The sequence below is a fragment of the Triticum dicoccoides genome, chromosome 3A (genome assembly GCF_002162155.2).
Source record: "Triticum dicoccoides isolate Atlit2015 ecotype Zavitan chromosome 3A, WEW_v2.0, whole genome shotgun sequence".
Lineage (NCBI taxonomy): Eukaryota > Viridiplantae > Streptophyta > Magnoliopsida > Poales > Poaceae > Triticum > Triticum dicoccoides.
In genome coordinates this window covers 51,432,041-51,459,396 of record NC_041384.1, presented here as the reverse complement: position 1 = coordinate 51,459,396, position 27,356 = coordinate 51,432,041, and the positions used below count along the sequence as shown (strand labels likewise).

At 48.9% G+C, this 27,356-nt stretch overlaps 1 pseudogene; it reads right to left on the bottom strand.

The window, feature by feature from the left end:
* The window catches only part of LOC119271901, an 8,241-nt pseudogene extending 5,107 nt beyond the window's left edge, over positions 1-3,134 (bottom strand).
* Positions 3,135-27,356: the final 24,222 nt, after the last annotated feature.

Here is a 27,356-nt window from a genome sequence, read left to right as displayed (position 1 = left end):
GTTGTTCTTCTTCAGGAAAAAGCTAGCGAGCTCGCTATAGTTAGCTTTGGGGAGGTATGAGAATGCATGCGTATGAGAGGCCTTTATACCCAAGGCCAGCCCCAGCCCGGGTCATTGGAATATTCATGCATAGCCGCCACCATGCATGCATCTTCTATTCTTCTAATAATTAGCAGCCGGAGTGCCGCCACTATGTATAGCCGCCACATTGTCAGGGTCACCTAAGCAAGTGCAGAGTTGGTCAAAACCCGGTGCTAAGTCGAGTGCTAACACAAAATTCGTTGGAGTCGACTATTCAACAAGCACCGGTTCTAGAGTAGCGTTGACTCCTATATATACCTGCATAGATGCGCCAATCGCCCGCGATAGCTTAGAAGCAGCTTAAGATGAGAATCTCACAGTTGGAAAAGTCGATGTGGGTTCTGACGTGTGAGGCCTACACTGCAGCGGTTTTGGATTTGTGAACTTTATCCAACGATACGCACGCTCTTAGACCTCCTACGAGTGTATCACATGAATTATCATGTCTACCAACTAAGCAATTTAGATGAAGTGACATACAATTAAATGGAGAAATCAAGAGGGATGGGTATCATGATATGATACCGTGTCGTATTGAATGTTGTGCTATTCTGTGCCATGCATAAATATAAATGAGGTCGTCTATAATACCACCTTCAGATACTATGCACTATGAAGGTAATATCATATACATGATGCTAGTATATGACACTCCCACTACGAGCAGCCTTAGATCTCAACATTTTAGGTTCACGCATCGACAATAAAGATATGGTGCCAAAATTGGTTACCCCGTGACGAATTAATGAGACCACTTGTATGCCTCACCAATTCAGCTCCTCAACTAGCTGACGATCTGATAGATGAAACTTCAGCTCAATGGAGAGAGGGACTAATCCATGATACTTCCTTGCCATTGGACGGGGATGCCATTCTGATAACTCCGTTATGTACATGGCTTCAGAACTTTTGGTCTTGGAATTTGGAGAGGACAGGAGTGTTCTCAGTAAGATCGCACATATCCCATGTTAGTGGCTACAAAGTTCAGAAGTGAAAGTTAGCTTGAGGGAAATATGGAGTCCTTCAAACCATGCAGTAGAGGAGAAGGGATGGACTATATGGTGACGCCGCCGCGCCCACCGCCCAGAATCGCCTCTCCTCCTCGAGTCTTCTGCGCCGCCGTCGCAAGGCAATTTCCCCGAGCACCGAGTGATGTCTGATGTGTGCTTGCTGTGTGCTTGATGTATGCTTGCCTGCTTGCTGGATTCTTGCTTGGCTGTGCTTGCTGGCGTCCGTACTACTAGTACACCGAGAGAAATAGCTGCACAAAGGAGGCTATCACTTCTATCTATTGCTGCTTGTTGATGTTTGTTGGATAAAATTACTTGCTGATGTTGCTGCTTGTTGATGTATTTTCTATTTTGTGTACACCATGAGGAGTTGAGGACCTGGATCATTCAAGACAAAAGAAAAGAGGCTTGGAGGCAATCACGCAACTAATGGAGTCGAGGACATTTTGTTGTGTTGGTTTTTATTATAGTTTTGCTAAAGCACATCTAAATGTGCAATAAGTATTGCACATCTAAGTCCTATGTCATTGATCTTATGTTGAGATTCGTGTGGATATTTCTTTTCTTTTATTAATTATTTATATATATTCGACGTATCGCATATTGTTGTTCTAGAAATTGCCGTATCCCGTATCGCCGTACTTGTATCGCCGTATCGGTGCAACGTAGGATATTAGCTATCTTGAGGTTGGAAATGCAAGCATCCTTCTAAACATGATGTAAACAAGATGCTATCTTTGGGTTGGAAATGCAAGCATCCAAAATTAACAACAATATTTCTAAAAACTGGGAACAATCTTGAAATCCTGATATAAGATTGAAACATAAGCAACACCATAGAATGAAACATAAGCATTGGGTGCTGGCCTGGCACCTCCAAGCCTAGTATGGCTCCACGAGTCGGGGCATGGGTAGCTCGTAGCGCAAAACAGGTGACCCTGGCATTATCCAGCCGCTCTGGTCATGATTTTGCCAAACCGCGCCGGTCCCTCAACCCTCTGAGTCTGATCGGCTTCACCACAGTGTCCTGCGCCGGTCCTTGGCCACAACAAACACGGACACCCACTGTCGCAAGAATGCTAAGTCCTCACGGCTAGGCCTCAAGGCGTCGGAGCAGTTGTAGTTGAGCAAGAGGTCGTTGCAGGCAAAACCCTCCGTCTCACAGCTCCTCCAACAACTCTGACCCCCTCCCCCCCTCGGAACCCGGTGACTGCGCATATTTCAGCACATACTACCGTCGCTCTGGAGATGACAAGGGGAAGGGCACGAAGCATTGATGTTTGACTTGCGTATATCTATCTAGTCCTAGATCGTACTCATATGAACTTGTTAGCGTATCCTAGTGTTACGTATGAACTTGTTGTGTGATTATAACTTCAGTTTAGCTACATGACAGTCGCCTGAAAACCTAATTGGGTCAGCCGATTTTGTGGAGAAGAAAGCAACAACGACATTGAGTCAAGGCAGTTTGATCTCGTCTAGGGGCAAGGAGCCACCTTGTCTTAGAGCATCTCCAGCCTTTCGCCCGGGGCTAGAAAAAAGCGCCGCTTGGGGGCGTGCCGGTGATATTTTCGGCGTGGGGGATGATCGAGTTCCCAGCCGCCGCCCCCAGATCGCCCCCAGACGCCCTTTTTAAAATATTTTTAAAGACAGAATCGGCCAAAATTCGACAAACACCACATAGATTCAGCGATATTTAGGCGTTTCACGGTTTTTTTGCATATTGAAAACATATAATCTACTAAAGGAAGAAAAAAACAGTTGTTGCCGCGCCTACAGGCCGAAGAGCTTGTTGGAGACGTCGTAGTCGCCGTCATCGTCTTCCTTCTTCTCCTTCTTCACTCCGCGGCCGTCCCTGCTAGACCCCTGCCCGGGGTCGCCCGGGCGGACTGGTTTGGCCAGCGGTGGCGCGTCGTCATCGCTATCCTCAAGGACGATGACGCCTCCCTCGTCGCGGCCACGACGGCGAGCGGCGATATCCTCTAGGACGCGGCGCTGACGCTCCATCTCCAGTTGGGCCCAATCCTCCCGCGTCCACTTCATGGCGGCCTCTTCGTCGAGCTCGTCATCATGCTCGCTCTTCACGGCGGCAAGCCTCGGCTCCGTCTTCGGCTTGACGAGGCGGGTAGGAGCCGAGGAGGAGGCACGGCCGCCCTCATTGATGACGAGGGCAGCGCCGCGGGTGCGCCGCCCGAGTGGCGTTTCCACGGGCTCTGCCTTGACGTTGACAAGCGCCGGTGACCCGGAGGAGGAGGAGGAGGAGGAGGCGCCCAGCATGCGCCTCGGCAGCCATGGGCCGCCGCTCCAGCGGGGGGCAGGGCCGGGGCCGCCAGGTACTGGAGCGGCGGATCGTTGCTGCCCTCGAGGTACTCGAGGACGGCGTGGATCGTGCGGCCGGGGATGCCCCACCATGAAGGAAATATGCCCTAGAGGCAATAATAAAGTTATTATTTATTTCCTTATATCATGATAAATGTTTATTATTCGTGCTAGAATTGTATTAACCGGAAACATAATACATGTGTGAATACAAAGACAAAAATAGATAGTCACTAGTATGCCTCTACTTGACTAGCTCGTTAATCAAAGATGGTTATGTTTCCTAACCATAGACATGAGTAGTCATTTGATTAACGGGATCACATCATTAGGAGAATGATGTGATTAACTTGACCCATTCCGTTGGCTTAGCACTTGATCGTTTAGTTTGTTGCTATTGCTTTCTTCATAACTTATACATGTTCCTATGGCTATGAGATTATGCAACTCCCGTTAACCGGAGGAACACTTTGTGTGCTACCAAACGTCACAATGTAACTGGGTGATTATAAAGGTGCTCTACAGGTGTCTCCGAAGGTACTTGTTGGGTTGGCGTATTTCGAGATTAGGATTTGTCACTCCGATTGTCGGAGAGGTATCTCTGGGCCCTCTCGGCAAGCATTTCAACTAATAAGTTAGTTGCAGGATGATGTATTACAGAACGAGTAAAGAGACTTGCCGGTAACGAGATTGAACTATGTATTGAGATACCAACGATCGAATCTCGGGCAAGTAATATACCGATGACAAAGGGAACAAGGTATATTGTTATGCGGTCTGACCGATAAAGATCTTCATAGAATATGTAGGAGCCAATATGAGCATCCATGTTCCGCTATTGGTTATTGACCGGAGAAGTGTCTCGGTCATGTCTACATAGTTCTCGAACCCGTAGGGTCCGCACGCTTAAAGTTCGGTCACGATCGTAATTAGGGTTTTTGTGTTTTGATGTACCGAAGGTTGTTCGGAGTCCCGGATGCGATCACGGACATGAAGAGGAGTCTCAAAATGGTCGAGACATAAAGATTGATATATTGGAAGCCTATATTTGGATATCGGAAACGTTCCGGGTGAAATCAGGATTTTATCGAAGTACCGGGGGTTACCGGACCCCCCCTCCCCCCGAGGGGGGGGGGTTATTGGGCCTACATGGGCCATAAGGGAGAAGAGGAGGGCAGGCCGCGCGCCCCCTCCCCCCCTAGTCTGAATAGGACAAGGAAGGGGGGGCGGCGCCCCCCTTTCCTCTTTCTCCCTTCCTCCTTCCTTTTCCAACAAGGCAAGAGGGGGGAGTCCTACTCCCGGTTGGAGTAGGACTCCTCCAGGCGCACCCATAGGGCCGGTCGCACCTCCCCCTCTCCCTCCTTTATATACTGAGGCAAGGGGGCACCCCATGACACACAAGTTGATCCTCGTGATCGTTCCTTAGCCGTGTGCGGTGCCCCCTTCCACCATATTCCACCTCGGTCATATCATAGCGGTGCTTAGGCGACGCCCTGCGTCGGTAGAACATCATCACCATCATCACGCCGTCGTGCTGACGAAACTCTCCCTCAATGTTTTGCTGGATCGGAACTCGAGGGACGTCACCGAGTTGAACGTGTGCAGAACTCGAAGGTGTCGTACGTTCGGTACTTGGATCGGTCGGATCGGGAAGACGGATGACTACGTCCTCTACATTGTGTCAACACTTCCGTTGCCGGTCTATGAGGGTACGTAGACAACACTCTCCCTCTCGTTGCTATGCATCACCATGATCTTGCGTGTGCGTAGGAAATTGGCTGAGAGAAGCCGGGATTTATGATGATTTCTATGAATTGGCTGAGATTGCAGGCCTCACCGCCTTCCTCCACGACCGAAGCGAACAGTATCTCTTACTCACCAATATCTTTGTGCAAAACTTTCATTTCCATGCTAGGAGCTCACCACCTCAGTTGAAGTTTATTTATACGATGAGCACAAGGAGATGTCACTTCATGATTTTTGTCGGGTTTGTTTGATCCCTTTCGAGGGCAGCGTAGAGGAACCACATCATGATGATGTGGATGGGTTTATTGACACCATTACTTTAGGGGAAATGAGGAAGGTTTTCGACGCACGAATTACTAGCATACACTTTCCTGTTCAATGTTACTTTGCTATATTAGCTAGTAGATGTTTAATTGGGCGCGAAAACTGTGGAAACCTGAGTGCCCCTGATATTGTTATTTTGTGCCATGCTTTATTTCGCGATGACACATTTAGTATGGGCGCTATTGTTGCAAAACGGTTAAATATTAAACGTACTAAGGGCTCCGTCCTTGGAGGCATCTTCGCATCGCGCCTCGCTGCACACTTTAACATACGTATTAGGCATTATGAGAAAGAAGAAAAATTGCTGCCTCCTGTTTATCTAGATTATAAGAGTATGGTAGCACATGATTTTATTGTTAAGAATTGGGAAAAGGCGCTTAAGTACAAATTAATATTTGGTAAAAATCATCCTGAGACTATTACCTCGCCTGCTCCTTCCTTGTTTGATTTATCTGCAGGCAAGTACCTTGTTCCGTTGCAGGCCATTCACGCCTACCGGAACCCTACATCAGCTACAGAGCCAGAGCCGGAACCACAATTTGATCCTCCACGACAGTATGATTACCAGTGGGATCCGGAGGTGATTGCCAACCATTGGCAATCCGAGGCTTCTTCACAGTACGACCCCAACTATTACTTTGGATATCCGCCAGGCCAGCCATGGCCATGGACGAACTTAGGCCAAAAGCCTAAGCTTGGGGGAGTACGCATTTCTCACCGACATTACATTCACGTTCACACACTCATTGCTAGTTGTCGGTGCTCATACTTTTTCACTGTATCATCCATGCTAGTTTATTTTCCTTTTTAGGCTTTCTTCTTGTGTGTTTAATAAACCTTAAGAAAGACAAAAAATTTAGTTGTAGCTTTTAATTAGTTTACTTTCCATGCTTGTAGTAGTAATTAAAAGAAAACCCAAAAATATTTCTCGTTCTTCTTTTGCTTGTTGGGAGCTTTCCCATGTAAATAGTTATATTTCTTTTCTTGTTATTTGGGGGGTCGAGAGGAGAAGACCATAATTAAAATGTTAAAGTGGCTCTCATATGCATTATTGTTGATCTAACAAAGAGCCCATATTACCTTGTCTTCTCTCTTGAATTGAATGCTTGCAGATTCCATCTTAGTCCAATGCACGTGCACTATTATTATTATCCACACTATTCGGTCGTGCAAGTGAAAGGCAATAATGATGCTTATATGATGAACTCATTGAGATGAGAAAAGCTGGTATGAACTCGACCTCTCTTGTTTTTGTAAATATGATTAGTTCATCGTTCCTGATTCAGTCTATTATGAATAAACATGTTTGCAATGACAATTAGAGATTATAGTTGCTTATGCCATGCTTAATTAGCTAGGAGCTTATAATGGTTTACCTTGCGTGCCAACATGCTATTAAAACGGTTGTGATGTGGTATGATAGGGTGGTATCCTCTTTTGAACGATTCGAGTGGCTTTACTTGGCACATGTTCACGCATGTAGTTGAAACAAAATCAACATAGCCTCTACGATATTTATGTTCATGGTGCATTATATCCTACTTATGCTTGCATTCGGTGTTGATTAATTTTAATGCATGTTCATGACTGTTGTCTCTCTCTAGCTGGTCGCTTCCCAGTCTTTTGCTAGCCTTCTCTTGTACTAAGCGGAAATACTGCTTGTGCATCCAATTCCATAAACCCCAAAGTTGTTCCATATGAGTCCACCATACCTACCTATATACGGTGTCTACCTGCCGTTCCAAGTAAATTTGTATGTGCCAAACTCTAAACCGTCAAATAAACATTCTGTTTTGTATGCTCGAATAGCTCATGTATCGACTAGGGTTGTCTGTATCTTCCATGTTAGGCGGGTTATTCTCAAGAGGAGTGGATGATACGTCTCCAACGTATCTATAATTTTTGATTGCTTCATGCTATATTATATTCTGTTTTGGACATTATTGGGCTTTATTATACACTTTTATATTATTTTTGGGACTAACCTATTAACCGAAAGCCCGGCCCAGAATTGTTGTTTTTGCCTATTTCAGAGTTTCACAGAAAAAGAATATCAAACGGAGTCCAAACAGAATGAAACCTTTGGGAACGTGATTTTCAAAACGAACATGATCCAGAGGACTTGGACCCTGCGTCAAGACATGAACCAGGAAGGCACGAGGTAGGGGGCGCGCCTACCCCCCCCCCCCTCCCACAAGTGCGCCCTCCACCCTCGTGGGGCCCATGTTGCTCCACCGACATACTTCTTCCTCCTATATATACCTACGTACCCCCAAACTACCAGATACGGAGCCAAAACCCTAATTCCACCGCCGCAACCTTCTCTAGCCGTGAGATCCCATCTTGGGGCTTTTCCGGAGTTCCACCGGAGGGGGCATCGATCACGGAGGGCTTCTACATCAACACCATAGCCTCTCCGATGATGTGTGAGTAGTTTACCTCAGACCTTCGGGTCCATAGTTATTAGCTAGATGGCTTCTTCTCTCTTTTTGGATCTCAATACAAAGTTCTCCACGATTCTCATGGAGATCTATTCGATGTAATCTTCTTTTGCGGTGTGTTTGTTGAGACCGATGAATTGTTTGTTTATGATCAAGTTTGTCGGTGTACAAAAAGAGGGGTACACTTTTTGTACCCCTATAACTATGCACGGGCAGTCTGAGCCACGGGCACCACTGTAAGTGCATCTAGTGCCACCCCTAGTTGGTTTTGGAGTATTGACGACAAACCTAGTTGAGGGACTAATGTGTTTGTGAGAATTGCAGGATAACACAGGTAGAAGTCCCTCATTGATTCGGTTTTCCTACCAGAGATGACCCCTAAAAATGTATGAAGACATTGATGTCAAAGGTGGTATATGAAGATATTCACATTGAAGACTATGACAAGAGGAGACACCGTATGAAGCCTATGGAGCTTGAAGACTTAGATCTTTCGTAGTTCTTTTTCTTCTGTGTTTAGTCATAGGAACCACCGTACTGTTAAGTGGGGTCCAAGAGAACCAGTCAGAATGACTGAAGTGATGCTTAAACAAAAACCTATGTCTTCGAGTGAAGACTATGAGAGCAAATCTTGTCCAGAGTCGGACAAGTCATCTTTGCTTGTAGCCCAAGTAAAGTTGCAGTGTGAGTTTGAAATCTGACCATTGGAACACGTGTCAGTTCCTTAGTGACCCAGGGTCATTTCCGACAAATCAGGTCGGGTTGCCTAGTGGCTATAAATAGCCCACCCCCTACAACCATAAACGGTTGGCTGCTCAGATTCAGAGTACGGCTTTTGTCATTTGAGAGCAACCCACCTCGAAGCCTTTGAGAGAGAATTCCTTGCGAGGATAAAGCCCTAACCACCCAGAGCCAAAGAGAATTAGGCATCACTTAAGTCTTCTTGTCTGAGTGATCTGAAGACTTATTACACTTGAGGACTGTGCATCCTCCAGCCGGTTAGGCGTCGCGTTCTGAGCATCCAAGAGACATTGTGGATTGCCGATGAACGAAGTCTGTGAAGGTTTGGGAGTCTACCTTGAAGACTTACCAGAGTGATTGGGCGAGGTCTGTGTGACCTTAGCTCAAGGGGAATACGGTGAGGACTGGGTGTCCTGAGCTGCGTGTTCAGGACTGGGTGTCCGGGACTGTGTGTCCTTTGGTTTAAATACCTAGCCGCCCTAACCAGACGTACAGTTGTCACAGCAACTGGAACTGGTCCAACAAATCTTTGTCTTCAACGAGTCACTGGTTTCATCCTTCCCTTCTCTTTACTTACTGTTACTCTGTGTGAAGTCATTGTATGTTTGCTCTATCTTTTGTCTTCACTGAGTGACTGTGTGATCCGTTTGGCTTCTTAATATCTTCCTGCCTGATCCTTACTACCTGGCTACTCTTAGTCATTGTCCTTTCACTTCATTGAATACATGACTATGGTTTATCAAGTGTAGTCTAACTTCCGCTGCATGGTAATAGGTTTATTCCTATCGTTTGTCTTTGAAACTTCCATGTTTTGAAGACTTTCATAAAAATCGCCTATTCATCCCCCTCTAGTCGATATAACGCACTTTCAACAACCACGCCAAGCAAGGCAAGGGAGGTGAGCCAGGGTAAGACTGAAGCTCAAGAGAACTAGAACGACGCCAAGGCCAAGACCACGAAGAGCAAAGGGGATGAAGCGGACTCCCCCGGCAAGATCCTTGCCGGGAGACAGTTTTAGCAACCCCGGCAAGACCCTTGCCGCGGCAACTCGCCCCACACCTACGGAGCAAATCACTCTTCAGTCCACTGCCCCCATGGGGCAAGGATTCGGGAAACATCCCCGTGGTGGCATGCAGATCTTTGTGAGGACATTCAAGATCAGATACACACTATAGAAGATGACGACCCTTGGCGGGATCCCAACCGAGGAAAACCACAAGGCCCCCGGCAAGCACCTTGCCGAGGATGACAGCAGGTGCCTCGGCAAAACCCTTGTCGGGGCCCCGGCAAGGCCCTTGCCAAGGACATCCGCAGGACCACCACTAGGCCCACGCCGACTAAACCTCCACCGCCGTTCGCATGTAGCTGCCGACCCAACCAGCTGGGCAGGCACCTGCGTGGCGGCATGCAGATCTTCGTGAAGACCCACCACTGCGCCACCTCAGCTGCCTGCCTACCTACATGGCATCACAGGCGTTGCTGGCCAGGGCGCGTGTCAACACAAGAAGGAGCGGCGACGGACGAGACAGGTTTCTCCCCCGTCCTCGATAAAGCAAGGACACCTAAGCAAGATGCATTAAATGCGCCTTGTCATGTAATGCGAGGGATAACCTCGCATCACTGTACCCTTTCCACCTCTTGTGTGCCACTGTGGAAACCCCTTTTTCTATAAAAGGAGGCCCGAGGCAACCAGGAGAAGGATTCGGCTTTTTGGAGCTCCTCACGCCCCATAGCTAGCTCAAGAACACAGATATACAATCCACCAAAGTAGGAGTAGGGTTTTACGCATCCTCGCGGCCCGAACCTAGATAAAGGAACTGTGTGCTACCTGTTAGATCCGCTCTTCTCACGACCCCGCGCCCCGCTAACCACAGTAGGGATTCTTGTGATCCCATAGGTGTCGTTCCCACCGACATCATTGGCGCGCCAGGTAGGGGGCGCAGTTGTGAGAATCGGTTTTAGCAGTTAGTTCGGCGCTTCTTCATCATCATGGCGCCCAAGAAGAAGACGACGGTGGCGGTTGGCCAGTCGGAAGCCGGACAGCCCGTCCTGACGTGGGCGAGCAGCGGACCGGTCGCAGAAAGGACCCAGGGCGCTGCTCGTGAACACCAACACCATCCCATCAGCCGGAGTTTGGGAGACGGCGATGTTCGTGCGCCTGGTAACGGGCCACACACCGCCGAATCCAAAGACGGAGCCAGGCCCTCCGCGGGTGGCGCGGGGCCTTCCAAGATCGCTGCTGCATCACCCAAAGGCGACGTAAGGGCCTCCGAGACTCCCACGCCGGCGCCAACAGCGCGCTCCTCCTAGGCAGCGCGCGATGAACGTCGTCATCACGCCGAAGATCACGGGCGTCGCCGCGGGAAGAGCCCCGAGCGCCACCCCCGGGACGTAGAAGACCTGCCCACTCGTCGAGGCGCTGGTGAAAATGGCATGCGACCGCGGGGTCGTGATAGAGCTCCTTCTGACATGGTCAGAAGTCGAAGCGCGTCGCGATCCGTGCAAGTTTCGCTGCCACCGACGCCAGCAGAGGCCCTGGCGCGCGCGCAGTTGCTCCTCGACTTTCCTCCCACTACGGGGAAACTCGACGAATGGAGAGCCACTATCTGAAGCCTTGTTGCGGTGGCCAAAAAATACAAACCAAGTCCGGTGGGGCCCCCGGGTCGACGCTCCGATGGAGTCCCGTGGACCAGTGGCGGAAAAGCCGGCGGCACCGCGACCATGGTGCATTCACCTCTTCCCCATCCGGTACCGCGGACACCGGCTCGTTGCAACGTCGCGGGCGACGACATCTCCATAGCATCATCTGACCCGCGGACCCACTGTGACCAGCGCCAAGTTCTTCGGGAACGAGCCCATGAAGACGCTCGAACTACTATCGAGCGCGGGCGCGGAGCACGCCACCAGTCAGACAAGCGAGCAGGGCCTGCTGTGAACCACCCGGCCCCGAAGATCCCTGGAGGCCTACCTTAGGAGGTAGGCTATCCGGCTTTTACCAATGAGCTATGGCAGTTCCAGTGGCCCACTCACCGCACCTTCAAACCCGACGTTGGCGAAAAGTACAACGGCAAGACTCACGAGTCTGAGTTCCTCAGCATCTACACCATCGCGATGCAAGCCGCCGGAGCCCGTGACGATAAGGTGCTTGCGAATTACTTTCCATTGGCTCTTAAACCCAACGCCATGTCATGGTTGATGCACTTGCCGGTAGACTCTATTTCCTCCTGGTCGGATTTGTGCCATGAGTTTGTGGGCACCTTTACTGGGGGTCACCAAGCCCATGGCCAAGCAAGCGACCTGCATGTCATTCCCAGAAGGGAGGCGAGAGTGCGCAAGTATATACATAGGTTCAGCTGGGTACAGTACAATATCCCTGATGTTCACCCTGCCGCCATCATCAGCGCGTTCCATCAGAACGTGCGTAACCGCAAGATGCGCGAAGAACTGGCAATGAACAAGGTGAAAGATGTGACAAAACTCTATGTTCTTGCTGACAAATGTGCCCGAGCTGAAGAGGGAAGGAAGTACCCCGGCGAAGATGCTGGCGTGGAAACCTACTCCTCATATGAGGATACTGCCGCCCCGGCGAAGAAAGGCCGGCGCCGCAACAGGAAGCGCAAAGGTAAAGCTGTGCTTGCCGTCGAGGGATCTGACGACGCCGGCTCCGCCAAGAAAACCAAGGCAGATGACCCCGGCAATGAAATTGCCGGATGTGTCGCCTGCCGAGCCTTGGCGGCTGCCGAGAAGCTAGGAAACTTCGACAAGCAATACTACAAGATCCATCGCACCATGATCTCCAGAACTGCCGACAGGTTGAGCTCCTTGCTGAGAAGCAGAGGGCTGAATATGAGAGGTGGGACAAGGAGAAAGCCCAGGACGGTGCTGGGGGGTCCGGCAAGAAGCGTGACGGCCAGGCGGGCCGTCGCGACAAAGATAAACAGCAGGAGAGGCCCGCTCGGGGCCGTGACAAAAAGCAAGAAGACAATGATCACGAAGAGGACGATGAGTCTGGTGACCAAGAATTTCAGAAAGCTACAGAGGCCATGTGCGTCGATGGCGGCGCCTCGCTGCATACCTCTCACCGCCAGCTTAAACAGTGGGCGCGTGAGATTACAGCGGCGGGACCGTCGTTTGATGCCCAAAGGCCGCTGAAGTGGTCCAGCACACCTATCATTTTTGACACTGAGGATCACCCTGATCGCACTACTGCAGTCGGGTGCTTGCCATTGTTGGTTTCACCAACAATATGCAACCTCAAGGTGACAAAGATGCTAGTCGATGGCGGGGCCGGTCTGAACTTAATCTCGCCTGCCGTGATCGAGAAATTGCAGATTCCCGATGAAGACCTCGAAGAGACGGGCACGTTTCAGGGGGTCAACCCGGGAAGAAGTCAACCAAAGGGAAAGGTCATGTTGCCCGTGACTTCTGGGAGTGATCTGAACTACAGGACAGAAAGGATTGTGTTCGACGTTGCCAAGATCCCCTTGCCTTACAACGGGATCCTTGGCCGCCCAGCGCTGGCCAAGTTCATGGCGGCGTCACATTACACCTACAACACCCTAAAGATGTCGGGGCCTGTGACGATCATCACTATCCCATCAGACAAGAAGGATGCGCTAATTTGTGCTGACCAACTCTACCAACAAGCAGTTGCAGCAGCCGCCACTGCTAAGGCGCTTGCTCCTGCCGCTGGAGCCCCGAGAAGGCAAAAGAAGAAGACCGGTGAGACCTCAGGCACCCACTCCGGCAAGCGCACCTCTTCGGAGTGTAGCGCTCCCGTCAAGGACATGCCAGAGAGCTCCGCCGACAGAAACAAGAAGTCCAGGGCCACACCGCCGGGAACCAAGAAGGTTTCTGTCAAGGAGGACGGCACGGGAGGAGCTTTTACCATAAGCTCCACCCTTGATGACAAATAGGAAGACGTGCTCGTCACCTTCCTGCGGGCGAATGTCGATGTGTTTGCATGGCAAGCATCCGACATCCCCGGCGTTCCCAGGGAGGTGATTAAGCACCACCTTGTTGTCTGTCCTCATGCGTGGCCCGTCAAGCAGAGGGTCAGAAAGCAAGCTTTGGAACGACAAGAGTTCATCAGAGAGGAGATCCGGAAATTGGATGCAGCGGGTTTGGTAAGAGGAGTGCTCCATCCAACGTGGTTGGCCAATCCGGTGGTAGTGCGCAAGGCAAATGGGAAGTGGAGGTTGTGTATTGATTACACAGATATTAATAAGGCTTGTCCCAAAGACCCCTTCCCATTGCCGCGCATCGACCAGATTGTTGACTCCACAGCTGGGTGTGATCTGCTGTCATTCCTCGATGCCTACTCCGGCTACCACCAGATCTTCATGAAAAGGGAAGATGAAGATAAAACGGCATTCATCACCCCATGTGGTACATATTGCTTTATACGGATGCCTTTCGGGTTGAAGAGTGCTGGTTCAATGTTTGCAAGGGCGGTCCAGATTGGTTTTGAACCCCAGCTCCATAGAAATATGGAAGCTTATATGGATGATATAGTGGTCAAAACCAAGAATAGGGCAACCTCATATCAGATTTACAAGAAACATTTGCAAACCTACGCAAGATTAATCTCAAGCAAAACCCTGAGAAGTGCGTCTTCGGCGTCCCGTCTGGCAAGCTTCTCGGGTTCTTTGTGTCACAGCGTGGGATAGAGGCCAATCCGGACAAGATCAAAGCTATAGAGCAGATTGAAGCGCCCAAGCGAGTCAAGGATGTGCGTCGGCTTGCTGGTTGCGTTGCCGCCATGAGCAGGTTCATTTCCAAGTCCGCCGAGCGCGCCCTTCCCTTTTTCAAGATTTTGAAAAAGGCGGGCCCGATGGAGTGGATGCCAGAAGCCGAAGCAGCATTGCAAGATTTGAAGAGGTACCTCTCCTCCGCGCCAATACTAGTTGCGCCTAGGCCACAGGAACCGTTGCTGCTGTACCTGGCGGCAACGAACCAGGTGGTCAGCGCCGCACTAGTGGCGCAGAGGGAAATTGATGATGAGGTAATAGCAGCGACGGAGCCCGATGCCGAGACGACGCAGCCAATTGAAGTGCCACCGAAGAAGAAAATGATGCAGCACCCGGTCTACTTTGTTAGTTCCCTCCTGCAGGGGGCTAGATCGAGGTACTCCGGTGTGCAGAAACTGCTCTTCGGCCTTCTTATGGCCTCGAGGAAGCTGCGTCACTACTTCCAGGTGCACGAGATCACTATCGTCACTCGCCTCCCTCTGCAACGGATATTGCACAATCCAGACGCAACGGGAAGGATCGTAGAGTGGGCACTGGAACTGTCCAGCTTTAGCCTCAAGTTTGAGAGTACCTCGACGATTCAAAGCCGAGTCCTGGCGGAGTTCGTTGCAGAATGGACCGTGACGCCTGACGAAGAAACCCAAGAGACTGCTCTCCCCGGCAAGGAGGCAAGTTGCGACTGGATCATGTACTTTGATGGAGCTTTCTCCTTACAGGGCGCCGGGGCTGGCGTACTGCTTGTCGCGCCCACCTGAGAGCACCTCAAGTACGTGATCTAGATGCACTTCCCCAAGGAGGTGTCAACAAACAATACGGCTGAGTACGAAGGGCTGCTTGCCGGTCTTAGGATCGTGGCGGACCTCGGAATCAAGAAACTCTTCGTCAGAGGCGACTCGCAACTTGTCGTCAAGCAAGTCAACAAGGATTACCAGAGCCCGTTGATGAAGGCCTACGTCGATGAAGTGAGAAAGCTGGAAGAGCGTTTTGACGGTATACAGGCAGAATACGTTCCCCGAGCGGAGAATGATATCGCCGATTACCTGTCAAAACGCGCTGCCCTCAAGCTACCTATGGAACCAGGTACCTTTGTGCTTCGGCTAACTCAGCCATCCGTTGATCCATCAATAGAGCAGAACAAGAGGAGAAAATCAGGGCCCGGCAAGTACTTTCCCGCCGAGCTCCCCGAAGCCGCCGGCAAGGATGTTGCCGGAGACACTGAGCCCGCCACGGGACGGCTAGCTCTGACAGAGCATCAAGCTCTTGCCTTGGAGACAGCCGCTCGGAGGAAATGCCTTTAGTCCTCGCCGTCGAGCCCCAGGCTCCAGCGTGGGCACAACATACCGTCTGATTCCTCCAAACAGGGGAACTTCCTGAGGAGCAGGAAGAAGCGGAAAAAGTAGCCTGTCGCTCTACTATGTACCAGTTCGTCGATGACGTCCTATACAGAAAGAGGCCGAACGGCGTGAAATTGAAGTGTATCCCTCGAGAGGAAGGACTGGGGCTGTTGGCGGAGATACATGGAGGCATATGTGGATCCCACATCGGGTCAAGGGCCCTTGCCGGCAAAGTGTTTCGGCAAGGCTTCTTCTGGCCCACCGCCCTCCAGGATGCGATGACACTAGTCACCAGGTGTGAAGCGTGTCAGTTCCATTCAAAGAAGCTTCATCAGCCAGCTCAAGCCCTTCAAACCATTCCTCTCTCCTGGCCTTTCTCGGTCTGGGGGCTCGACATACTGGGCCCTTTCCCCCGCGCTGTCGGGGGCTTTGAGTACTTGTACGTTGCAATCGACAAGTTCACAAAGTGGCCAGAAGTGGAAGCAGTGAGGAAGGTCACAGCACAGTCAGCTGTCAAGTTCTTCAAAGGACTGGTGTGCCGTTTTGGTGTACCCAATAGGGTTATCACCAACAACGGCACGCAGTTCACAAGCCACACTTTCATGCAATATGTTCAAGACCTCGGCAGCAAGGTCTGTTTCGCTTCCGTTGCTCACCCACGAAGCAATGGTCAAGCTGAGAGGGCAAATGCTGAAGTACTGGGAGGCCTGAGGACAAAGACCTTTGACAGACTGCACAAGAGTGGAAGGCGCTGGATTGATGAATTGCCGGCGGTTCTTTGGTCAATCAAAACGACACCAAATCGAGCCACCGGCCAGACATCCTTTGCCCTCGTATACGGAGCAGAAGCAGTTCTCCCCACGGAACTCATATACGGGTCACCTTGAGTACTCGCTTATGACGAGCTTGAGCAAGAGCAATTGCGCCAAGATGACGCAACGCTCCTTGAGGAAGATCGTCTTCGGGCGGCTGTGAGAGCAGCGCGCTACCAGCAAGCCTTGCGGCCGCTACCATAGCCGCAAGGTTCATGCCCGAAGCTTTGAGGAAGGCGACCTTATTCTTCGGCGCGTTCAATCGGCCAAGAATTCCAACAAGTTGACGCCAAAGTGGGAAGGCTCTTATCGGGTAATACGAGTCACCAGGCCCGGCGTAGTCTGCCTGGAGACCGAAGATGTCGTTCCGGTGAGTAACTCCTGGAACATTGAGCATCTTCGCAAGTTTTACCCGTGAGGCGCGGCTTGTCGGGCCCCTCGGCAAGCTACCTTTTGTACGAGCCTTGCTGATGACGCATGTAACCCTTTGTACAAAGCCAGGCGCAGACCCTGAGCATAAAAAAATGAAGCGCTGGCGCCCTAAGTTATAGCATGCATGCTAGGTCGAGTCTCGTCCTTGGTTAGGGTTGATAGTGCTTAGCGGCGACTAACCCCTAGCTTAGAGGTTGAGTGTGCGTCTCTTTGTCTTTCTTTTGTCTTCTTTGGTTCACAGGACACACAGATATCCGTGCCGAACCACTTGGGGAGAAAAAAGAGGAACAGACCAGCATCTAGCCCCCGGCAAGCCAGTATTGCCGGGGGCTGCAAGAGCAAAGATTCACCCACGGCGAACCAGGGTTGCCGGGGACTGCAGCTTCAGATAAGTTCTTCATCCCTTATCATGCATTCCATTATGGACTGAGGTATGTGAAACCTCGTTTTCCCCTAAGCTACTGTGCTCCCCTAACTCTAGGCCCTAGGGCTCGTTCCTGGGGCCAAGTTTGGTTGTAGTCGCGGCAGCGGAAGGATGAAACAAGGAGCCTGAACCCGCCTCATGCCTGCCTCCGCCAAAGGCGTGAGGAAGGTCGAGCGAAGTGGGGAGACGGCAAGGCATGTTGCCGGGCAAGGAAATGTTTATCTTGAAGATATCAAGGTTTTGCTCCTTGTTGTGGGTTCCACCCGCAAACAAATGACCCAACAAGCATCCCTCTTTCATTAAAAACATTCCACTCAAGTACAGTCCATAGGGAATGAAAAACATGAATGGTGGGATTACAAGTTTTAAATTCAAAGGCCCGAAGGCTTACAAACTAAAAAGAGATAAGGTGCCCGTAATCCCTTTCTTGTCCCTCTCCTTAGGAGGCAGGTCAAGGAGGCGAAAAGGATAAAAGGAGCGCCTAGGCGAGCTACGGGTGTCAGAAGACACCAAGAGAACATCTTGGTGGTCGTCCAAAGGATGGATGGTGATGGCGACGCCGGAAGCAGAGCTCGAAGACGAGGTGGCAGGACGTCAGCACACGTCGAAGGCATTGGTGCCCGCGTACTCCGACTTGACGGCCTTGCCGCCCGCCCTCTTCCTCTTCCACAGCCTCCCAACACCGGCCACCCAAGGAGACGACCCCGAGAAGTTCAGGGAGCCGGCGACACGGAAGATGGGGTCACCGGTGCCGCACGGAGCGGCACCCGACAGCTAATCGGACCCGTCATCCTGCCGCCTACTACCCTCGTCGTTGCTGCCGCTGTCCTCCTCGTCACTCCCGCCCAAGGAGGGGTCTTCACTATCAGAAGAGCTCTCCATGCAGCACCTTGCACGGGTCCCAAAGAGCCCGAAGACCTTGACGGAGAGAAGGCCACCCTCCATCAGCTTAAAATGGAGAGTGAGCCCCTCCGTCAAGCGGTGGATATGAGCAAACGTCTTCCATCCCCGACGAAGATACATCACGTGAGGGGCGGGGAAGTCGACGCGGACCCGCGTGCCACTAATCCCGCAGCCCCTCATGTGCAGCCGCAACGACTCCGGCGGATCCAGCTCCATCTCCCGCGCAAATGGAGTCAGGAGACGAAGGTGACGGCGCGGCGGCTAGCACAGCCTGACGAAGAACTCACAAGGGTCATCCCCAACATGGCCCTCCATTGGAGGAGGAGCTGCTGGCGGAGGCGAGGCTGGCACGCCACCCCGTCCTCCTCTTCCCCGAGCGCCCCGGCCTCACCCACGGCCTCGCCCCCTCCCCCTTCCCCTCGCGGCTGGCTCTGCCACCGCAGGCGCAGGAGAAGGAGGGACGCGTTGTCGAGCGGCGACCCTCGCTGCCACTGTTGAAGGACCGGGATTTCCTCTCTCCATGACGGATGGAAGGGAGGAGCAGAAGCTTAAGGAAGAAGAAGATGGAAGAATGCGGGACACCGTCCCCCCTCCCGCTCTTTAAAAGGGAACGGAGTTGGGGCTTGGCCGCCCCGCTCGGCCAATCAAGACACGGGAGGCGCAGGGAGCCAGGGCCGACCCGCTACCCCAACCAGCGACGGCCCGGTTTCCCGCCTCCACCCTTTGCCACCCCAAGAACATGGGAGACACATGGCGGACGTGCAGAACCGAGGGGGCGGGTGAGGCGACCTCTCCCCACCCCGTGATCGTGGGGAGTGGACGCCTCGAGGTCCGCGCCTTGGCCCCATTCAGTAAATGGGCCGCGCCTCCACGCCTCCCTCCATTTATGGGGAAGGCACGAACCGCCCCTTTACTACGACATGACGCATGCGTGCAGAGCCCAACCCCGCGCATGCTGCCCACGTCACGTGCACCTCCCCACGCCGCGCCACGCGCGGGAGTCGTGGGAAGCGCAGCGCGCGAAGAACCTTACCGCGGTAAAAACGGCCCCGCCTGCCCGCGCACCGTTTTTGGGCCTAGCCCAACAACGCGTTGCGCTTATGTGTGACCCAGGCCCGGGGGCTCCTGTCGGTGTACAAAAAGAGGGGTACACTTTTTGTACCCCTATAACTGTGCACGGGCAGTCTGAGCCACGGGCACCACCACACCAAGCAAGGCAAGGGAGGTGAGCCAGGGTAAGACCGAAGCTCAAGAGAACTGGAACGACGCCAAGGCCAAGACCACGAAGAGCAAAGGGGAAGAAGCGGACTCCCCCGGCAAGATCCTTGCCGGGAGACAGATTTAGCAACCCCGGCAAGACCCTTGCCGCGGCAACTCGCCCCACACCTATGGAGCAAATCACCCTTGAGTCCACTGCCCCCATGGGGCAAGGATTCGGGAAACATCCCCGTGGTGGCATGCAGATCTTTGTGAAGACATTCAAGATCAGATACACACTATAGAAGATGACGACCCTTGGCGGGATCCCAACCGAGGAAAATCACAAGGCCCCCGGCAAGCACCTTGCCGGGGATGACAGCAGGTGCCTCGGCAAAACCCTTGTCGGGGCCCCGGCAAGGCCCTTGCCAAGGACATCCACAGGACCACCACCAGGCCCACGCCGACTAAACCTCCACCATCATTCGCATGTAGCTGCCGACCCAACCAACTGGGCAGGCACCTGCGTGGCGGCATGCAGATCTTCATGGAGACCCACCACTGCGCCACCTAAGCTGCCTGCCTACCTAAGCAAGACACATTAAATGTCGACACAAGAAGGAGCGGCGACGGACGAGACAGGTTTCTCCCCCGTCCCCGATAAAGCAAGGACACCTAAGCAAGACGCATTAAATGCGCCATGTCATGTAATGCGAGGGATAACCTCGCATCACTGTATCCTTTCCACCTCCTGTGTGCCATTGTGGCAACCCCTTTTTCTATAAAAGGAGGCCCGAGGCGACCAGGAGAAGGATTCGGCTTTTTGGAGCTCCTCACGCCCCATAGCTAGCTCAAGAACATAGATATACAATCCACCAAAGCAGGAGTAGGGTTTTACGCATCCTCGCGGCCCGAACCTGGATAAACGAACTTTGTGCTACCTGTTAGAGCCGCTCTTCTCATGACCCCGCGCCCCGCTAACCACGGTAGGGATTCTTGTGATCCCATAGGTGTCGTTCCCACCGACAAAGTTTATCTATGAAAAATATTTGAATCTTCTCTTAATTCTTTTATGTTTGATTGGTTATCTTTGCAAGTCTCTTCGAATTATCAGTTTGGTTTGGCCTACTAGATTGATCTTTCTTGCAATGGGAGAAGTGCTTAGCTTTGGGTTCAATCTTGTGGTGTCCTTTCCCAGTGACAGTAGGGGCAGCAAGGCACGTATTGTATTGTTGCCATCGAGGATAACAAGATGGGGTTTATATCATATTGCATGAGTTTTTCCCTCTACATCATGTCATCTTACTTAAAGCGTTACTCTGTTCTTTTGAACTTAATACTCTAGATGCATGATGGATAGCGGTCGATGTGTGGAGTAATAGTAGTAGATGCAGGCAGGAGTCGGTCTACTTGTCCCGGACGTGATGCCTATATACATGATCATACCTAGATATTCTCATAACTATGCTCAATTCTGTCAATTGCTCAATAGTAATTTGTTTACCCACTTTAATACTTATGCTCTCGAGAGAAGCCACTAGTGAAACTTATGGCCCCACGGGTCTATTTTCCATCATATTAATCTCCCGTCAACAAGCTATTACTTGAGCGGTTTTTATTTTGCTTTATTTACTTTGTGTCTTTATCATAAACATACCAAAAATATTATCTTATCATATCTATCAGATCTCACTTTCGTAAGTGACCGTGAGGGGATTGACAACCCCTTTATTGCGTTGGTTGCGAGGATTTTATTTGTTTGTGTAGGTGTGAGGGACTTGTGCGTGGCCTCCTACTGGATTAATACCTTTGTTCTCAAAAACTGAGGGAAATACTTACGCTGCTTTACGGCATCACCCTTTCCTCTTCAAGGGAAAACCAACGCAGTGCTCAAGAGGTAGCAAGAAGGATTTCTGGCGCCGTTGCCGGGGAGTCTGCGCAAAAGTCAACTACCAAGTACCCATCACAAACCCTTATCTCCCACATTACATTATTTTCCATTTGCCTCTCGTTTTCCTCTCCCCCACTTCACCCTTGCCGTTTTATTTGCCCTCTCTCTCCGTCCTCCTTCTCTTTCCCTATTTGCCTCTTTTTGCCCGTTTCTTGTTTGCTTGTGTGTTGGATCGCTTGCTTGTCGTTATGGCTAGTCCTCTTTCTACCCCTTTGTCTCCCGAGCTTGAGGTTCTTCACTTCAAACAAAGACAAGGAGAAAACTTAAAAGATGCTTGGTTTAGAATGATGGGATTTTATCGTAATTGCACCCTAGAGGTGAATTTTAGAATTCTGCTTCGCCACTTTTATGTTGGATTGAATATGTCTCATAGACAACTCTTGGATTGCGTTGCCAAAGGCAATTTTATTGAAATTGATCCCAGTATTGCGCATGAAATTATAGAGGGTATAGTGGGAACACTACCTCAGCAAAAGGGGCCTCATCATACCCAAGAAGAAACACAAGGTTTTGAGAAAATTTTCAAAGTAACCAAGATTTTACAAAAAACTCTTGAACCTCTTAAGAGTGTTAGCGGGAATCTCCACCGCACGAATATGTTGATGACCTTTGCAATAAGCAGTTGGACTCTTTAGATCTCAAAATTTCCGAATATGAAGGGAAACGTGAAGAACCTCCCAGAATCGAGCATAACTCCGCTAAAAAATTAAAGACCCAAGATGATATTACCTAGATCTATCCTTGCTATTATGCCTAGCTAGGGGCGTTAAACGATAGCGCTTGTTGGGAGGCAACCCAATTTTATTTTTATTCCTTGCTGTTTGCTCCTGTTTAGTAATAAATATTTTATCTAGCCTCTGTTTTGGTTGTGTTTTTTGTGTTTAATTAGTGTTTGTGCCAAGTAGAACCGTCGGAAGACTTGGGGAAAGTCTTTTTAATCTTGGTGTAAAAAAACAGAAACTTTAGCGCTCACAACAATTGCTGCCATTTTTATTTGGCAGGTGCTATTTAGTTAATTCTTTTTGAATATGATTAATAGATAAATTCCTCACGTCCAGCAATTTATTTTAGAATTTTTGGGGTTCCAGAACTTGCGTTAGCTACAGATTACTACAGACTGTTCTGTTTTTTGACAGATTCTGTTTTTCATGTGTTGTTTGCTTATTTTGATGAATCTATGGCTAGTAAAATAATTTATAAACCATAGAGAGGTTGGAATACAGTAGGTTTAACACCAATATAAATAAAGAATGAGTTCATTACAGTACCTTGAAGTGGTGTTTTCTTTTCTTTCGCTAACGGAGCTCACGAGATTTTCTACTTTAAGTTTTATGTTGTGAAGTTTTCAAGTTTTGGGTAAATGTTTTGATGGATTATGGAACAAGGAGTGGCAAGAGCCTAAGCTTGGGGATGCCCATGGCACCCCAAGATAATATAAGGAAACCTAAAATCCAAAGCTTCGGGATGCCCCGGAAGGCATCCCCTCTTTCGTCTACTTCCATCGATAACTTTACTTGGAGCTATATTTTTATTCACCACATGATATGTGTTTTGCTTGGAGCGTCTTGTATTATTTGATTATTTATTTGTTAGTTTACCACACTCATCTTTTCTGTACACACCTTTTGAGAGAAACACACATGATTCGGAATTTATTAGAATACTCTATGCGCCTCACTTATATCTTTCGAGCTATATAGTTTTTGCTCTAGTGCTTCACTTATATCTTTTAGAGCACGGGGGTGAATTTGTTTTATAGAAACTATTATTCTCTCATGCTTCACTTATATCATTTTGAGAGTCTTAAACAGCATGGTAATTTTCTTAAATTGGGATATTAATCCTAATATGCTAAGTATTCAAGACTAGTAAAAAAACTTTCTTATGAGTGTGCTGAATACTAAGAGAAGTTTGATGATTGTTTTGAGATATGTAGTGATATTAAAGTTGTGCTAGTTGATTAGTTGTGAAATTGAGAAATACATGTGTTGAAGTTTGCAAGTCCCGTAGCATGCACGTATGGTAAACGTTATGCAACAAATTTGAAACATGAGGTGTTCTTTGACTGTCTTCCTTATGAGTGGCGGTCGGGGACGAGCGATGGTCTTTTCCTACCAATCTGTCCCCCAGGGAGCATGCGTGTAGTGCTTGGTTTTTGATGACTTGTAGATGTTTGCAATAAGTATATGAGTTCTTTATGACTAATGTTGAGTCCACGGATTATACGCACTCTTACCCTTCCATCATTGCTAGCCCCTTCGGTACCGTTCATTGCCCTTCTTCACATTGAGAGCTGGTGCAAACTTCGCCGATGCATCCAAACCCGACATGATACGCTCTTTCACACATAAACCTCCTTATATCTTCCTCAAAACAACCACCATACCTACCTATTATGGCATTTCCATAGCCATTCTGAGACATATTGCCATGCAACTTTCCATCGTTCCGTTTATCATGACACATTCATCATTGTCATATTGCTTTGCATAATCATGTAGTTGACATTATATTTGTGGCAAAGCCACTGTTCATAATTTTTCATACATGTCACTCTTGATTCATTGCTATCCCGGTATATCGCCGGAGGCATTCATATAGAGTCATACTTTGTTCTAGTATCGAGTTGTAATCATTGAGTTGTAAATAAATAGAAGTGTGATGATCATCATTCATAGAGTGTTGTCCCAAAAAGGCCAAAAAAGGAAGGCCCAAAAAAGGGACAATGCTACTATCTTTTTTTCCACACTTGTGCTTCAAAGTAGCACCATGATTTTCATGATAGAGAGTCTCTTGTTTTGTCACTTTCATCTACTAGTGGGAACTTTTCATTATAGAACTTGGCTTGTATATTCCAACAATGGGCTTCCTCAAATGCCCTAGGTATTTGTGAGCAAGCAAGTTGGATGCACACCCACTTAGTTTCTTTTGTTGAGCTTTCATGCATTTATAGCTCTAGTGCATCTGTTGCATGGCAATCCCTACTCCTTGCATTAACATCAATTGATGGGCATCTCCATAGCCTGTTGGTTAGAAACGTTGATGTGAGACTTTCTCCTCTTTTGTCTTCTCCACATAACCCCCATCATTATATTCTATTCCATCCATACTGCTATATCCATGGCTCACGCTCATGTATTGCGTGAAGGTTGAAAAAGTTTGAGATTACTAAAGTATGAAACAATTGCTTGGCTTGTCATCGGGGTTGTGCATGATGAGAGCATTCTTGTGTGATGAAAATGGAGCATGACTAAACTATATGATTTTGTAGGGATGAACTTTCTTTGGCCAAGTTATTTTGAGAAGACATAATTGCTTAGTTAGTATGCTTGAAGTATTATTGCTTTTATGTCAATATTAAACTTTTCTCTTGAATCTTTCGGATCTGAATATTCATACCCAATTACGAGGGTTACATTAAAAAATTATACCAAGTAGCATTCCGCATCAAAAATTTTGTTTTTATCATTTACCTACTCAAGGTCGAGTAGGAATTAAGCTTGGGGATGCTTGATACGTCTCCAACGTATCTATAATTTTTGATTGCTTCATGCTACATTATATTCTATTTTGGACATTATTGGGCTTTATTATACACTTTTATATTATTTTTGGGACTAACCTATTAACCGGAGGCCCAGCCCAGAATTGCTGTTTTTGCCTATTTCAGAGTTTCGCAGAAAAATAATATCAAACGAAGTCCAAACGGAATGAAACCTTCGGGAACGTGATTTTCGGAACGAACGTGATCCAGAGGACTTGGACCCTACGTCAAGACATCAACCAGGAAGGCATGAGGTAGGGGAGCGCGCCTACCCCCCCTCCCCCCCGGCGGGCCCTCCACCCTCATGGGGCCCACGTTGCTCCACAGACGTACTTCTTCCTCCTATATACCTACGTACCCCCAAACTACCAGATACAGAGCCAAAACCCTAATTCCACCGCCGCAACCTTCTGTACCTGTGAGATCCCATCTTGGGGCCTTTTCCGGAGCTCCACCGGAGGGGGCATCGATCACGGAGGGCTTCTACATCAACACCATAGCCTCTCAGATGATGTGTGAGTAGTTTACTTTAGACCTTCGGGTCCATAGTTATTAGCTAGATGGCTTCTTTTCTCTTTTTGGATCTCAATACAAAGGTCTCCACGATTCTCGTGGAGATCTATTCGATGTAATCTTCTTTTGCGGTGTGTTTGTTGAGATCGATGAATTGTGGGTTTATGATCAAGTTTATCTATGAACAATATTTGAATCTTCCCTGAATTCTTTTATGTATGATTAGTTATCTTTGCAAGTCTCTTTGAATTATCAGTTTGGTTTGGCCTACTAGATTGATCTTTCTTGCAATGGGAGAAGTGCTTAGCTTTGGGTTCAATCTTGTGGTGGCCTTTCCAAGTGACAGTAGGGGCAGCAAGGCATGTATTGTATTGTTGCCATCGAGGATAACAAGATGGGGTTTATATCATATTACATGAGTTTATACCTCTACATCATGTCATCTTACTTAAAGCGTTGCTCTGTTCTTTTGAACTTAATACTCTAGATGCATGCTGGATAGCAGTCGATGTGTGGAGTAATAGTAGTAGATGCAGGCAGGAGTCGGTCTACTTGTCTCGGACGTGATGCCTATATACATGATCATACCTAGATATTCTCATAACTATGCTCAATTCTACCAATTGCTCAACAGTAATTTGTTTACCCACCATAATACTTATGCTCTCGTGAGAAGCCACTAGTGAAACCTATGGCCCCCGGGTCTATTTTCCATCATATTAATCTCCTGTCAACAAGCTATTTCTCGCGCTATTTTTATTTTGCTTTATTTACTTTGCGTCTTTATCATAAAAATACCAAAAATATTATCTTATCATATCTATCAGATCTCACTTTCGTAAGTGACCGTGAAGGGATTGACAACCCCTTTATTGCGTTGGTTATGAGGATTTTATTTGTTTGTGTAGGTGCGAGGGACTCGTGCGTGGCCTCCTACTGGATTGATACCTTGGTTCTCAAAAACTGAGGGAAATACTTACGCTGCTTTACCGCATCACCCTTTCCTCTTCAAGGGAAAACCAACGCAGTGCTCAAGAGGTAGAAGTGGACTCCACTCCTCACTCACGAGAAAATGGCTGGTCATCGGGATGCCCAGTCCCATGCTTTGTGCAAACCAAATCAAAATAACTGCAAACAAAACTCCCCCGGGACTCTTGTTAGTTGGAAGCACTCATTGTTTCGAGCAAGCCATGGATTAATGAAGGAAATATGCCCTAGAGGCAATAATAAAGTTATTATTTATTTCCTTATATCATGATAAATGTTTATTATTCATGCTAGAATTGTATTAACTGGAAACATAATACATGTGTGAATACATAGAAAAACAGAGTGTCACTAGTATGCCTCTACTTGACTAGCTCGTTGATCAAAGATGGTTATGTTTCCTAACCATAGACATGAGTTGTCATTTGATTAACGGGATCACATCATTAGGAGAATGATGTGATTGACTTGACCCATTCTGTTAGCTTAGCACTTGATCGTTTAGTTTGCTGCTATTGCTTTCTTCATGACTTATACATGTTCCTATTACTATGAGATTATGCAACTCCCGTTTACCGGAGGAACACTTTGTGTGCTACCAAACGTCACAACGTAACTGGGTGATTATAAAGGTGCTCTACATGTGTCTCCGAAGGTACTTGTTGGGTTGGCGTATTTCGAGATTAGGATTTGTCACTCCGATTGTTGGAGAGGTATCTCTGGGCCCTCTCGGTAATGCACATCACCTAAGCCTTGCAAGCATTGCAACTAATGAGTTAGTTGCGGGATGATGTATTATGAAACGAGTAAAGAGACTTGCCGGTAACGAGATTGAACTAGGTATTGA